The 15,071-nt window shown below is 38.7% G+C and overlaps 1 protein-coding gene across 2 annotated transcripts in view; it reads right to left on the minus strand.

Moving 5' to 3' along the window:
• TRAK2 (trafficking kinesin protein 2) overlaps positions 1-14,772 on the minus strand; it is a 61,472-nt gene extending 46,700 nt beyond the window's left edge. Inside the window, exon 1 of one of the 2 annotated variants that reach the window (XM_037167531.2) lies at positions 14,566-14,772. The gene's annotated coding sequence lies outside the window, so the exon portion shown is untranslated. Of the gene's footprint in view, positions 1-14,191; positions 14,211-14,565 lie in introns of those variants that run through there. The other variant, XM_053665096.1, reaches the window with a different exon arrangement.
• Between the last annotated feature and the right edge of the window lie 299 nt (positions 14,773-15,071).

Raw genomic sequence — 15,071 nt, forward strand, 5'->3', positions numbered from 1 at the left:
ATCCAAAGACCTACAACCAAGATTGCTCTATCCAGCACAATTTTCATTTAGAATGGAAGGACAGATAAAGTGCTCCTCAGATAAGATCAAATTCAAGAAGTTCATCATCACCAAGCCCTTATTATATGAAATTTAAAGGGACTTACCTAAGAAAAAAAAGATAAAAAAGATGAACAGTGAAAGGACAGCAAACTCACAGTTATTAACAACCACACCTAAAACAAAAGCAAACTAAGAGGATAGCTAGATCAGGAGCAGAAACATAGAAATGAAGATCACATGGAGGGTTAGCAACAGGGGAGTGGGAGAAGGAGAAGGGGGGAGAAGGTACAGAAAATAAGTAGCATAGATGGTAGGTAGAAAATAGATAGGGGGAGGGCAAGAATAGTAGGGGAAATATAGAATCTAAAGAACTTGAGACACGTGGTCATAAACTAAAGGGGGGGAATGGTGGGGGAGGGGGTGTGCAGGATGGAGGGGAATGAAGGGGGGAATAGAACAACTGTAATGGCATAATCAATAAAATATATTAAAAAACAAAATAAATATATGAAAGTTCGATAAATGGAGAAAATAATAGTTACCTGAAGGGCTATCATTATCAAGTTGTATCAAATAAGGTACACATTTCATCATCTTAATGTAGGACAACAGAGCTCCTCTGAGGAAAGAAATACTTTTTGTTTAGGAAAATACATGGAAAACCCACTTATGGTGAAATGGGAGGCCTGTAGCATCAAAAGAAAAGCCAAAATCCTTTGCATCAGATTAGCGAAGTCATTGTTCTCTCTCTGGAGAGGGAGAGAGAGAAGGGAAGGAAAAGAGTCCCATCCAGATGGCAACAGCTCAGAGGCCACAAGAACACCAGGAATTTGCAGAAATCTTAGGGTGGGTTTTGGCTTCCCTGTAACATGAAACTGCAGGTTTAAGACAACTTTTTAGTATTTAAAGTCTGGACACTCAGCTGACTTTTGTTTGGGTTATTAACATATTAAAATATCTGCTCACAAGAGCAGCTGCTGTCAAGAATTTATATTCCAGGATATTAACAAAATCATCATAGCTATTATATTTTAAAATATTTTTAAACATAGAAAATCATGTCCTTTTAACTGAAGTACTGCATAAATGGGGGGGGGACAATTACATGTCTTCAAAAATGAGTAATGCAGAATACATGGCATTAAAGAGTCTGTGGATTTCCTGCTCTCTTAACCAAAAATGGGAAGGAGGGTGTTTTGAGCAGAGGCATTTTATACGATAGATTCTGTGGGTACTAAAGTATGTACTATATTTCTAGGACCAAAAAATTCTTCCCCACCAAATTAGAAGGCATTGTTTTTTTCAATGCTGACTAAAATTTAGGTAGTGAATTAAACCAAGAGACACCATCACCTGAAAACCTACAAAACTTCACAGATTAAGAAATAAACTGGGAGAGGGGTATAAAGGGGCTAAATGCCAATAGGAAAAAAAAGGACATAAACTGAACAGATGTAATGATGCTGGCCGATTTAAGATTACTGTGTAATCTGCTCTTCAGGATTTATCTTCAAATCAAATTGTTAAGAAGACCCCTTGAAGCAGCACTTTCACATACCAGTAAATACAAATTTTAAAAACAGAAATATTTCAATAGGTAGAAAGTCTGTATCTTCATTTCTTTTTGTCACCTCTAACAATTGAGTGTAAACATGCTTTTGCTGGCTTATGAGAATGCTAAATCTTTGTTATTTTAAATTTATAATACTTAAATAAAGTCTGCAGAAGTAGAAGTTTCCAAAAGGTGCCAAAAGAAAACTGTAAGCAATATAGCTCTTCAGATCAACAAAATAATCAGTGGCACCAGGACATGCAATCTTAAATGACCAGGAATAGGGTGTAACTCTTAAATGGGAGCAAGTGATGTCAGGGTTGCATATTTATTATATAAACATATTTATAAACACATATTTATGAACACATAATTCTTAGAACTCTGTATATCTAAGATATGTAACCATTTTAGTAATATAATTTTACTGGGCAACAAAAAATGTTCAAATTATATTATAGTTGAGATGTAAAACTCATTATTTTCCAAACTAGTTGTCACAATCAATTCCACTACTTCATGATAAAGTTGCCTTTTGAGGGAGAACTGCCATGTAATGAATGATTTTGGTTTGCCAATGAAATTCAGGAACCAAATAAGAACATAAAAATGTTGAGATATGGGTGTTGCCATCTGCAATTTAGGAGACACTTAAGATTCCTTAAAAAGCTTGATGGAACCGATAACTAGGTGGCTGATGAAACTTAGGAATTTACTCCTCTACCCAATTTTAATAGCTGGTATCCCCAGTTCTTCAGGATTTTATCATGGCCCCTTTCCTTTCTCAGAAATCTCATTTACTTCAAAGGCCTTCATTTCTAATTATATGATAATTACTCCCAAAATCTCTGCCTTAAGCCCAAATTGTCATTTCCTGACTTTAAACTGGAACTCTCAATATCAACTTATAATTAAATAATACCATAAATTTACCACATTCTAAACTGAACTCATTATCCTCTCATGAAATTTTTTTTTGCTTTACTAATTAGCTAATATCAATTCACCCGATCAGAACCTAAATCATCTTTCTTCTCCTCAATCCTTGCATTCCATGTAGTTACCAGTTACTGCCAATTTATTTTCAAAGCCTTTTGCTATGGCCTTATCCAAGCCCTCCTCACTGTCCCTGGCTACTGCAACAGCTTCCCACCTCAGCCGTTATTCTCACTCTAAGCTATTGTGGTCCTTGGAATGCACATGGCTGACTCAGTCCACCCCTCCCCATTCCTTTAGCTTCAAATGTCCTCCACCTCTATAAATGCATGCACAGGAAAATAACTTCTGGTAACTTGGTTTCTCATGCACATTTTCCTATAAGGGAAAAATATACTAACCATGGGAACCAAAACATGTGGTCCACCTGACAGTTCTACTGTATATTAACGGCAGGCACTCTGGCCTATTTATCATTCTTTAGTGAGTTTGGTTACTGTATCAACTGAGTACCCAGAGAAAACTTCAGTTTCTAGACCTGAACAACTGAAGAGATACCACTGCCCTCTGAAACTTTTCCTGAGTTCTTTTGATACTGAGAGCAAAAACCAAAACTGCTTTGTTAAATTCATGACTTTACTGTAGAATATACCCAATAAAACCACTGGCCTTACAAACTTTTCTGAGGCTGGCTTATAATGGCAAACAACTGATAATAAGGACAGAAGAGTTCTGTATTTCAAATGGAAAACACACGAATGATAGAGAAACAGATTCTCAATTCTGTTCCTAATTCTGTCTTTCCAAAAAATAGCGAACACTGATAGAACACTTACTATGTGCTAGGCATTGACCTTCTTCTTCTCCCATAAAATGCTGTTGCATTATGCACACGATCCCCCTCTCATCCTCACAACAACCCCACACTGTAGGTGTTATTGCCACAGTTTTACAGACAGAGAAAACCACAGCTTAGAGGTTAATAGGAACCAAGCTAGTAAGAGCCAAGAATCAAACCGGGCACTTCTTCCAGGGCTGGAGTCTCTCGCCTCTGAGCGCTGTGGGGACAGCTGGGAGTGTGGGGGACCGGAAGTGTGTGTGGTTTGAAAAAGCCTCAGAGGTAATTCTAAAACAATCCAATCTCTCCATTCCATTTAGTAAAAATCACATATTGATTACTGAAAGAGGATAAAAAGGGCAAATAAGCCCTCGACTTGTTTTTTTAATGTTTTATTATTATTTTTTTTAGATAGAGGAAGTGAGGGAGAAAGAGAGGGAGAGAAACATCAATGTGAGAGCAAAACTGCAACCCAGGCATGTGCCCTGACTGGGAATCAAACCAGGAGCCTTTAGCTTTGTGGGATGACACCCAACAAACTGAACCACACCAGTCAGGGTGTGCCCCATTTTTTCTTATGTGGTTTATATTAATGTTTCCTTTTAGAAAAAAATGAGTCATCTGATCTCAAAGTTGTTTATATTTACAATGAAGCAGAGTGATCTGTTTTTATGTTTAGTATGTTTCTTTAGTAAAACAATTCCAAATGTGAGTTTGATTTTGCCATTAAATGATTATTCAACAGTATTGAGAAAATACGGATAATCTGGATGAATTACTGTAAATGGGGAATAATCCTGTCACTTGTCCTGAGCTGCTAGATATAAGTGGAATACAGACCAAATCAAATTTTTGTTGCAATAAATTAAGTCCACCTATATCATAATATCTTGCAAATGCCATATATTCAATAAATATCTGTTAAATGAATAAATCTACTGGTAGGTTATACATCCTTGCAATTTCTAGCAAAGACAAAAAACAAAACTATTGAGAAACTTAAGACTGTTAGAGCATTTGAAAACTGAAGGCTTTCTTAGCCAATTTACAAAAGTCTACGGAGGCTTCTTGGAGGATGAAGGGTACCTAGTCCAAAATAACACTAAAGTGACACAAGAATGTTGGAGGCAGAGCACAAAGGAGCGGGTAACCAAAGAGAATTTCTAAATTATTGATGCGAGTAAAACCTGAATTTGTCCAGTAAGAGATGCGAGTGTATGTTTAGGGCTCTACCTATCAGTTCAGCCCATCAGTGACAATGAAGTTGCAAACATTCTCTGGGGAGGGTGTTTTTGAAAATGCTGTGGCGAAACCCACAAAATCTTTGATTCCCACCCTTGCTTCCATTTTCTTATTTGAAAAAAATTGGTAGTAAGATGTTTTCCTAGTAAAGTTAAGACACAGTAATGACAAAAGTCCAACAAACTGCTGGGGAGGGTGGTAGAATCCTAAGATAGGAAAGACTGATCGAAGTTGATGACTCAAGGTCATTACGATGACTAAGCAATTACTGTAAAATATAGTGACTATAGTAGTATCCTCCAAGATTATAAGCTTTTAAAGAGCTCTTTTTCCCTACATGAAATCATCTCAAATTAGTTGGGTTGTATTTTTTTTTTTAGATTTTAAGTCCACTTCTAATTTTGTTTTCTGCCTTACTGTAAGGCAATCAACCACTACGCTTTACTACTGCCAGTGTGCCTCTCCCCTTTCTAATCTGCTGTTAGCTGAGAAACCAGATAAGCAGGTTATCAGAGAGTCCAGAAGGTGTCTGCTTGAGATTGAACCTTAGGACCTGTTTTTCTGAACCTTGGCTGGTTCCTCAAGTACCTTTCTTTCATCCCTCCAGCACTAGGGATTTAGCTGGCTTGCTTCTCTCCTTTGGCACTGTTGCCAAGTGCTTTTCTCAGCTGGTGATCTTTTCCCTGGCTCCTTACGAATACACTTTGTCCTTTCTTCACTGTCTCCCAAGAAAAGTGTCAAGTCCTCCTCTTTTGTGAGAATTTAACTGTTAATTGTTATAGAGAAATGCAGAGTATATTACAAACATGGAAAAAATTGTTTACAAAAGCTTAAAAATTTTCATTGTGATTTTTTCCCCTCAGTGTTTATAGACTCCCCTCTTCAATGCTCCCGGAAAGACATGTGCTCACTGTCTTCCTCACTACTCCTTGAATGAAGGTATCTTATTTTTTTATGCCCCAAACTTAAAGACAACTGACACACAGCACGCCAGCAATACCTTCTTAACCACAAGATTAATGATTCAAAATGTCAATACATGGAATTACAAAATAATTTAAAAAACAAAATTGCTTATTAATACATTTCAGTCCAACATCAACTAAATGAATTGCCTTGAAAAACAAAATCTTAAGCTAAGAGTGAACATCTGAAAGAAGATACTGTTTTTCCTTTATGAAAAACTGTATGAGTTTGTTGTTTAATCATTTTTACAGCAACAACTTGGGACCCGCTTTCTCCTGTAATCACTAAAAAGAAGTGGTGGTCAATTTCATAGGAAAGCTACAAGTGAATTTTTGGCTCACAGTTTAGTTTTATCATGTTTTCCACTAAGAGCATTTGCAGCTGTTTATGAATTGCATTTAAAATTAAGTGCCATATCAAATAAGAAATGAGCAAATATCTACTTAAAAAACTCACAATGGCTTATATAAGTCTCTTTTGTACTCTTTTGATTTTTGTGACTAAAAATAAAACAGTGATTAGAATACTACTAGTGAAAAAGATGAGAATGATGGGAAAGAAGTTTAAGCTGTTGAATTACGTGCTTTAGGAACAGTTGTACAATCTCAGAGATGTTTTAGTTGGCTTCCAGTCTCTTCCTTTATTCCTTCAGACAGAGACTGCTCTTTCTTAACCAACAAACTTCTCTTTGTTTTGATTTATACCACTGGCCTGAATAACCCCACAGCACCACACACAACATGCCTGTGACTGAAAGCAATAAAACAGAAAGCAGAGCTTTCGGTGCTTGGACCCGAAAACTGTACCTTACATAAGTGATGAATTTTTAAGTCCAATTTCTAAACTGACAAGCATTTGAAATATGAAGAGGTAGTTCAGTTCTCCTGAAAGGTCACAGAACCACCTGAATGGGACTGTTGCAAACTCGGCCATCGACTGGTGCCTCATACCACAGGCGTGCCCTTCACTGTCCTTTTCTGAGACAATTCCATACCATGCCATTCTCACTCATCTCTGAAACTTTGTTCTCTATTCCTTTTACTCTCATGCCTCCCACCAATAAATCCAAAAAATCTATAGCTAGTCTCTCCAAACTCTGAGAATTAATTACAAACATAATGGTCAGTCTTGCACTTGCATGCTTATTGATGGGAGTGCAAATTAGCAATCCTCCTAGAAGACGGGTGGATGGAAGACAGAAGGGGGAGAGAAACTTAGGTTTCATAATATACCTTTCTATTTTTCTACCATGTGTATATGTCCACCCAGTTAAAAAAAATAATGAAATATGTGATAATACTTAAAAGTCTCTATTCCTGCCTTTTCTAAACCTTGCTCCACTGGTTATCCCTTATCCTCCCCTAGCTTCAACCTTTCCCATGGCCTATTATCATGTTCGAAATCTTCCATTTCATTTAAAAATAGATAATAAAATGTCAAAAACCTCTGTTCTTCAAGAAGGCTCCCCCTCTATTTCCCTCTGTTCTCAGCCATGTTTCTTTAAAGCTTATTTACTCTCATTCTCTTTTCCTCATCCCTCCTTCGGACCTCGACTCCATGATGACAATCTCAATTTTCCCGAAACCACTTTCCCTTAGTCACCAGTGGCCCCTGCTAACCAAGCCAGTAATACCCTCTCGGTTATTATGGCATCTCTGGTCCATTATTGTTGACAACTCCCTACTTCAACTCTCCCACTGTGGCTCTCTTACAATGAATGCTTTCTCAAATCCTTTCATTGGATCACTAAGTTCCCTCCTCTTGATCTGTAATGTCAGTGTTTCCCAGGGTTCCGACTGCAACCACAGTCTTCATTGTTGCTGTTTTTCATTTACCTTTCTGCAAACCAGCCATTGCCACAGATTAAACGGCTTTTTATCACTCCCAGTCTGGCTCTAGACCATTCTTCCTGAGCACCACACATTTCTCACAGGCTAATTATAACCCCCTAAATTGACCCAATGTAGAGTAGATGCCTGCTTTCTCTCACCTTGCTATATCTAGCCCATTACCAAATTCTGTGTGGCCAAATGCCAATATATGGGCAATATATGCCAATAAGTGGGCAAATTTACTCACTTCTCTTCAAACCCTCTTCTACCATCCTAATTCAAGCCATTGTCATCTCTTAGACTACAAACCAACTCCTAAAAGGACTTCACGTTCCTGTCTTATTTCTCTCTATTCTCCATAAGGTGACAAGAATGTTTTTGAAACTAAACTCCTTTTAAAAAATAAATCAAGGGTTCCCATAAAACCCTGAATAAAATCCACACTTCAAATCAGTCTACAAGGTCTAGCCTAGTCTGGTCCCTGACTACTTGTCCTTCTTCTTATAACACTCTCCTCCTTGCTCAGCCACAAAGACACAGATCTTTTGTCATTCTTTTTTTTTTTTTTTTACATTTTTATTGTTGTTCAAGTACAGCTTTTTCTCTTTGCCCCCCAAGCCTCCCCACCACCCTAGCCCATCCTGCTTCTTTCCCCTGTTTCCACCAGCCCTTGTCATTGTCCATGTGCCTTTTATAATTGTTTCACTTTCTCATCACTCTTATCTCTGGGCCTTTGTAAGTGTTTACTGTACCTGCAGTACTCTTCCCTCTTGTTCTTTACATGGTAATTACTTTTTACCCTTCAGATCTCAGTTGAAAAGTCATCGTTAAGGGAGAAGTGATGAGTCTGCTGTAGTCTCCTCTATGGACTCTAAAGTAGCCCCCTCTGCCATTTTAATTTTCGAACTCAGAATCTAATTTGCTTCTGTTGCAACATATATTACAATTTACTTCCAGGAAGGAAGGGGGAAGGTGCTCTCTTTTCCTTTTCCTCCTCCTTGCTGATCAGAATGGCAATATAATGGCAGGAGCTCAAGCAACTCAACAATACATATTTGTCAGTGAACTATCAACTGAACTGGTAGGCAAATTCTTTCACCATTAACAGGCATAATTTATCAATTCCATTGTTATACAACATGGTGTAACACCATTAAGCCCTACTTTATTTGAACCCTTATTTCCTTCTTTGTGACTTGTCAGAAAACTTTCTGAAGAGAAAAAACTCAAAGTATGGCAACCAATGGCAGAGATACATAGGTAAGTTTCAAAGACGTCAATGATTTTTACAACATGAATTAGTTCCACCGCTATAGCACGAGTAGACTTTGGATGCTCATTTTCTGTGCATGAATAAACCATAGTACAGAGTAGTCAAATAGGATATGCCCATGGTTACTTGAGTCCATAGTGATAAAATCAGAACATTACATATTAAAAAGTCAGTTGTAAAAAAAATTTCAATAAAATGACCTCAATTAACAACCAGTCAATCAGCTTTTTATTGGACAGCTTTTAATGCCTCTTGAATTAAATTAAAAATACTAAAAGGAGATAAAAAAATAGGCCTCTGCCCTATGGGAAACTTAATATCTAAGAAATCTAAGAGCTAATGGTGAGAGTTCTAATGATCTCTATGATTTACGTTCAATGTGAGACCTAATAATCTAAAGAAATCTAAGAAAATAAGATAACACCACCTGATTTATTAAGTATTTAATGAGTATTAGGACAGAACTCTTCTGTCCTAATGCTCAGTAGAGTGTTATGTCAGAACACAATACTCTATGTCAGTAGAATATGGGTGGAGTTTTTTTCTAGCTGACGTGGTCTGGCTTCACAGAGGAGTAAGATTTAGGTGTGTTCCTCAAGGATGGAAAGATTTGGATAGTGAGAATGAGGGTATCTGGCAGGTGAAGACAAAATAAAAACAGGCCCCAAAACTAACAGCAGACAGAGCCAGTCTGGCAGCAGTCTACAGCCCAATTTAAGTGGGAATGATTATGAGGAAAGTACTTGGAGCTTTAAATTTGACTAGCTCAGATTAAGAAATCTAAATTTGATCCAACAGGGAAAAAATTTCTATATGGAAACTGACATTTGAAAAATAAATTTAGAGTCAGAATAGACGATCAACTTCAGGAATGAAGAGAGTATGGACAAAAAAATTAAGGAAGTTTATCATAAGGCAAATGGAAAGTGATCTGGGAGATAGTGAAGATAGGACTTGTTACTGAAGAGCTGGGACTAGATGAACTTTATCCTCTCTTAAAAGATCGTGACATTTAGTATACATTTCAACCAAGTGACTTAAAACCTCACAATGTTCCTTGCTCCTCAATCCCTAAGAGTTCTCTTTCCCAGACATCTGCTATCTTCCTAGCCCCCAAACTGGCCTCTCCAACCACATACTATACTGCAGCCAAAACAAAGAATTGCATTTACTACTTTCCTAGACACATCATGAAATTCCCAATCCTGTACCTTTTTCACGCTACTGTTTCTACCTTTAATGTCCTCTTTCTCTCCAGAGTCTAGCCATTCTTCACACCCTAGTTTAAATGGGCGTTTTTCCACCAAGCTTTCCAGAAGCCCCAGTAATCACTGCTTCTCAATACTCTAGTTTTCTTTAAAACACTTAAAAAAAAAACCAAAACTTATGACTGTTCCTACCTCCCCTGATAAACTGTATACTCCCTATAGAAAACATACCCAATTTATTTTTGTCTTCCTCCCTCCTCCTTTCATAGGTGGTTGAAGATCTTAATAACATATGGTAACAGCAGAGTATAATGGCTAAGAGGACAGACTCTGAAGACCGGCGGCTTGAGTCTGGGTCTTAACAATGTTATTTTTCAGCTCTGTGACCATAGGCAAGTTACTGGACCTTTCTAAACTTCAACATCTATATGTATAAAATGGATATAGTAATAGCAGATATTTCCTAAGATTGTCAGAGGACTTGGATTAGAACAGTGCAAGCATCATAAAGGTGTCCATTAGGTACAGTGGAAAAACAATGAATACACTGTGAGTGCTGAGTAAAGATCTATTTATGAAAAGCAAAATGTCAAAGCAAAGCTAGGCTCTAGGTACAAAACAGGTATATACAAATTCTTCCTAAATCTTATCTATGCCCTAAAGGTTAGCTGTGCCCTTTAAATCTTCCTTAACAGTGGTTCTGTTTTAGTTTGATATGTGACATTCTAAGAAAATATTTAGTTCAGCTTCTTGTAGCAATAGACACTTAAATTGGTATCCTTGCCTCCGGTCTTATTCCCTTTAATCTATCCTCCATAAGATTCACAGAGTAATCTTCCTAAAACACAGATCTAATGTTTTTCCGCTGCAACAAACTCTCTCCATCTCATTCCCTTAAGATTAAACTGCTTAGCACCTCATACAAAATTGTCCTAACATGGCCCCAGCCCAGTTTCCAACTTCATCTTTCAACACCTCTTACCACAAAACCTAATTACCTGGCCACACCTAAAAGGCTATTTGTATGTCATTTAGTTTGTCTAAACATTCCTGTAATTAATGTGCTAGGGCTGCCATAACAAAATACCACAGACTGGGTAGTTTATACAACAGAAATTTATTGTCTCCCAGTTCTGGAGGCTAGAAGTCCAAGGTTGAAGTGTTGAGAGATTTGATTTCTCCTGAGGCTTGCAGATGGCCACCTTTTCCATGCGTCCTCAACATGGTTTTTCTCTGTACACATATCGCTGGGGCCTCTTTTTGTGTCCAAAGTTCCTCTCATAAGGACACCACACCAGTCAAAGTAGACTAGGACCCACTCTAAAGGCTTCAGTTTAATTTAATCACTTCTTTAAAGGCCCAACTCTAAATACAGTCAAATTCTGAGGTCATCTGGATTAGGGCTTCAACATTTAACAAAAGTTTGGAGCGATGGAATTCAGCCCATAACAACCCCTTCTCCTGTTCTTTGTCCAGGCTAATTCCTATTTGTTTTTCCAAACTGGCCCAAGCCTTCCCACCCCTGGAAGATTTCAGTGCCCTTTCTCTGTGTTCCCACAGTTCTTCTGTATGCTGCTATCCTATTACCACACTATCATAATTGTCTCTTTCCCTGTTCAGACTCTATTTCTTAAGAGCAGAGATTAAATCTCTAGCACTTAGTACTTAGCCTGGTTTCTTGAAGGTATTTAATAAAGATTTGATTATTGAGAGAAAGTATAAAAATCCCATGTACCTGAAGAAGGCAAATGTGGGTTTAAATCCTGGCTCTACCATTTAATTATCTTGTGACTTTGGGTAAGGCACTAAATGCTGAACTTCTACAGAAGGTAGTTGTTAAGATAAATGACCTGATTATAATAAAAAAAATCTAGTTGTGGAGTTGGTACACAGTAGGTTCTCAGTAAATACTGAGAGTAAAGATTGTGATATGCCTGAATTTGACACCCAGTTCTACCACTTAGTAGCTAAATGGCCTTGGGTATGTTAATGTATCCTCTGCTTCAGTTGCAATAGTTCATCTTTTTTTTTTTTTTTAGGCTGAGTAGTATTCGTGTGTGTGTGTGTGTGTATGTATGTGTGTATGTATCATATCTTCTTTATACAATCATCTATTGAGGGACACTTGGGTTATTTCGATGTCTAGGCTATTGTAAATAATGTTGCAATGAACACAGGGGTACATATATCTTTACAAATAAGTGTTTTCAAATTTGGGGGGTAAATACCCACAATAGGGATCGGTGGGTCACATGGTAGCTCTATTCCTTGAGGAACCTTTGTACTGTTTTCCTCAGTGGCTGTACCAATTTACATTCCTACCAGCAGGTATGAGGGCTCCCTTTTCACCACATCCTCTCCAACACTTACTTGTCTAAATGATAAGAGCCATTCTAATGGGTGTGAGGTAGTTATCTCATTGTGGTTTTGATTTGCATTTTCCCTTACAGCTAGTGTAAGTCAGATGGTAAAGAACACGAACCAAGAACCACATGATTTTAGTCATATGTGGGATATATAACAAAAACAAATGAGTAAACAAAACAAATTCCTAGACACAGACAACAGAGTGGTGATTGCCAGAGGGAAAAGAAGTGGAGGGAGGACAAAGAAGGTATGTGGGGGTTAAATACAAGATGATGGAAGGAGACTAGACTTTGGGTGGTAAACATACAACAGAGTACACAGGTGTTGTATTATAAAGTTGTACACTTAAAATTTATAGAATGTTACTAGCTAATACATATAATTAAAAAGAAGCACCCCATGTATTTCTGTAAGTTAATATAGGTAAAACATTTAGATGGTTACCTAACACATAGTATGCATTATCCTTATATAAATGTTTCCTATTATTTCATGAGCACGGCAGGTCTGAACAAATATGACTGGAAACCATGAATAACTTAGTTCTTTCAATACTAAGTCATTTAAAATATATTACTTTAATTCCTCTGATTTCTTACCAACTAAACTAGGTGGTAACTAAAAAGGTACAAAATTGGTGCAGATAACAGAGCTCAAAATAAATAAGAAATAATGTCTCTTTACTTATATTGGTTTTTAATATATACATATGGATATTGAAGTAAAATTTTGAAGAAACAAGTTGTTCTACTCTTAACACCTATAGATAGTAACCGTTTTCAGTGGATAATAACACTCCTTGGCTCATGTTTTCAACCACAGATTCACTAAAATTTTGAACCACAAAGGACCCTTGAGATGAAAAATCTCAAGCCTATGTTTTACATAAGTAAAGTGGGGTTGGTCTGGAAAGCACTTATAGGGTCTTAATGAGCAACCCTCTGGGGGACAGAAATCTCAAGTAGAGAGAACAACTTGTTCAAAAGCACTAAAGCAGGGGATTGGACTTATTGTAGATGCCCAAAGTGTAGAAAATGTTATTGGGAAATAATACTGAATAATGCCTTTCAGAAAATTTCTGAAGTAGATACAAGTTACTTGACCTGTAACTTTGAAGCAAGGCAAATTTTGGTTTCAGTATCCAATTATTGTCTTTGAGCCTCAGATTTAGGCCAAAGAATCATTATAGTGATTATGTGAGTAAATGTATGTAAAGCTCATAACTGGGGTGCCTGGTGGATTGAAAATACTCAAATGTTTGTTCTTTCCGACCCCTTCCATCATATGAATAAAAACCTGTAAAATAACAAAACAGTGTCTTTCATAAAATGTATGCTTGCTGAATGTCTGAGACTTGTTGCACATCCCTTAATTTTAAAACTAGAAAGCTGGATGAATGTTGAGATGATAAAGTATCTTCATCCCTGTCCTTTCTCACCACCAACTGTCCTTCACAATTTGTTCTGAAGTGTCACGTCACCACCATTAGCATGCCATTTGGAGACCATTATAGCTCAGGCATCCAACTCTACAGCAATGATTTGAAGGTGGAGAAAAAATTACTGAAATATATATATTTTTAAAAACTGAACGAATCCATTTCATTTTATTCCTGTGGTCCATTCTAGCTTGATGAATTGCCAATGAACGGTTACTATTTTGTTTTTGTTTTTACGGTGCAGAAACTGCAGGTTTAAATAAAAGGGTTGTGGGCAAGTAACTGAGTTCACTACTATTATGACCTAGAAATCTTTTAAGTGTTTGAGAGGTTATCTTTATGCCAGCACTAAAAAGAACACCTGCCAGTATCCATTATTTGCACTTGAAACTCAAGTCAACCGTTTCTTTGAAAAGAAGTGTGGTATCTGCCTCAAAATCAATCCCAAGAAAAGTCCAATTCAACTCAACATAGAAAAAGCTCTTTCTAATACCCACCCTCTCGCTCACATCACAGATGGCGATCGAGCCTGAAGGTTTAACCGCCAGACACTAAAGCCGCTCCACTCTCAGGGTTGGGGGCCTCGATGGATAATGTCCAGCTGGGGATAAGCATGCTGCCAAACGTCAGAAGTGGGGTGCACCCGGAAACCGGGGCGCAGTGTCCATCACTTCGCACCCACACTTGGGAAACAAACCACTTCCCGGGGCGGGGACACGGCGAGACCCTGCCCTGCAGTATCCAGTCTTGGGCTTGGGTATCTGTGCGTGACCTCGGAGGACCGGGAAGAACGGAGGTTGGGAGAGTTCCTCCGTTTTCAAGGGAAGTTGGCAAGGGCAAGTTCGGGTCGTGCACGGGGAAGGTTACTCACAGGAATGGCCCGGAGTCCTCCGCCCCCGTTCCCTCAGGGAAAAGCTTCTAAAGCGGCGGCAGCTTCAGAGTTGCAGCCGAGCGGCTGCCACCGCCTGGAACCGCCCGGGCGTGGCTGAGAAGGGCGGGCGACTTCACATCATTACTCCGCGACTTCAGTCCTATGGCGACACCCGGTCAATGGCAGTCCCCAAGCAGCTGGAGAGGAGCAAACTGGCCCCACTCTCCCAGCAGCCCCCACGGCACCGGCCTTCGTCTTGCTGGGAATTGTAGTTTCCCGTCGACCCTGCCCCCACATGCTCCAGGGTAGTAGTTTTGCCTTTTCCCCGCCCCCAAGCTCGAAGGCCACGCCCCCAACTCTGTAGCCCTGAGGCGAGAGGCGGGGCCGCGACCCCAAGTCGGGGTGGGGCGAATCCAGTCTGGACTGATCTCCGGGGACTGGGGCAGAGTTCCTGGCTCACAGCCCCGGTCCGGGTCGCGCCGGCCTCCTGCGCCCCGCGGCCCGCG

Source organism: Artibeus jamaicensis, unplaced genomic scaffold (assembly GCF_021234435.1).
Source record: "Artibeus jamaicensis isolate MK-2021 breed Jamaican fruit bat unplaced genomic scaffold, CSHL_Jam_final contig_391, whole genome shotgun sequence".
NCBI classification, from domain to species: domain Eukaryota; kingdom Metazoa; phylum Chordata; class Mammalia; order Chiroptera; family Phyllostomidae; genus Artibeus; species Artibeus jamaicensis.